Below are 1,535 nucleotides of genomic sequence, written 5' to 3'. Positions count from 1 at the left end.
TGATGATGATGATGATGATAACGACAATGGCAGTGATGATGATGATGATGATGATGATGATATCAGTGTCAATAAACTATGCTTTGGGTGTTTTACTTTGGTTTTTTTTTTTTTATCTCTTTTTCTTGCTTTATAATTTTCGTCATTATTTTTAAGGTTTTTAAAATCAAACTCTGTCTGTCTGTCTGTCTGTCACAGGTGTGGACAAGGTTGTATGGTTAAGAATTTTGCTTTGCAACCACGTGGTTCTGACTTCAGGCCCCTGTGTAACACTTTTGGGCAGATGTATTCTGCTATAGCCCCAGACCCACCAATGCCTTGTGAGTAAATTTGGTAGACAGAAAACTGTAGAATCTCATCATGCATATGTAAATATATATGTGTGTGTGTGTGAGTGTGTTTGTTTTCCTACTGCTTGACAACCGGTGCTGGTTTGTTTTTGTCCCCATACCTTAAGATTCAGTAAAAGAGACTGATAGTATAAGTAGTGGAGTTGATTTGTTTGACTTAAACTCTTCTAAATGGTACCTCAGCTTGGCCACAGTCTAATGACAGAAACAAGTAAGAGATAAAAGATAAAGATATATATAGGTACAGGCATGGCTGTGTGGTAAGAAACTTGTTTCCCAATCACATGGTTCTGGGTTCAATCCCACTGTGTGGCACCTTGGACAAATGTCTTCTACTATAACATTATGCTGACCAAAACCTTGTGAGTGGATTTGGTAGACAGAAACTGAAAGAAGCCTGTCGTGTATATATAGGTATATATCTGCGTTTTCCCCCTGTCACTGCTTGATTGAGTGCTGTGTTGTGTTCTTGAGCAACACACTTTGTTTCATGTTGCTCCAGTCCACTCCGCTGGCAAAAAGTGAGTATTCCTGCAGCAGACTGGCATCCCATCCAGGGGTCGTATATATATGCTAGAGGATCAAGCCCTATGAGTGTATGTGACTCAGGAAGGAGCTTTGTCTCCTGCATTGGACACTAAACTCTGCTTGCAAAGACCTGTTGGGGCAAGCGAAAGCGAAATCGTGATGGCACCACCTTTCGAGCATGATTGTTACCAGCATAGCCTTCCAGGCACTTGTGTCACAGCTTTGCATTCCTGGCACGTGAAAAGTCATTCGAGCGAGGTCGTTGCCAGTGCCCTTGGACTGGCTCCTGTGCAGGTGACACGTAAAAAACACCATTTTGAGTGTGGCCGTTACCGGTACCGCCTGACTGGCCTTCGTGCTGGTGGCACGTAAAAGCACCCACTACACTCTCGGAATGGTTGGCGTTAGGAAGGGCATCCAGCTGTAGAAACTCTGCCAAATCAGATTGGAGCCTGGTGTAGCCATCTGGATCACCAGTCCTCAGTCAAATCGTCCAACTCATGCTAGCATGGAAAGCAGACGATAAACGATGATGATGATGATGATAAGCTGGTGTTTGAAACCTATATCAACATAAAATTGCGATGGGAAGTTTTAATTCAGACCACTTTAAAGTCAGAAGTTTGTATCACATAATTCAGAGAAGTCTCGGATAGA

The sequence above is a fragment of the Octopus bimaculoides genome, chromosome 24 (assembly GCF_001194135.2).
Source record: "Octopus bimaculoides isolate UCB-OBI-ISO-001 chromosome 24, ASM119413v2, whole genome shotgun sequence".
In the NCBI taxonomy this organism is placed as follows: domain Eukaryota; kingdom Metazoa; phylum Mollusca; class Cephalopoda; order Octopoda; family Octopodidae; genus Octopus; species Octopus bimaculoides.
This window is presented reverse-complemented; position numbering follows the sequence as displayed.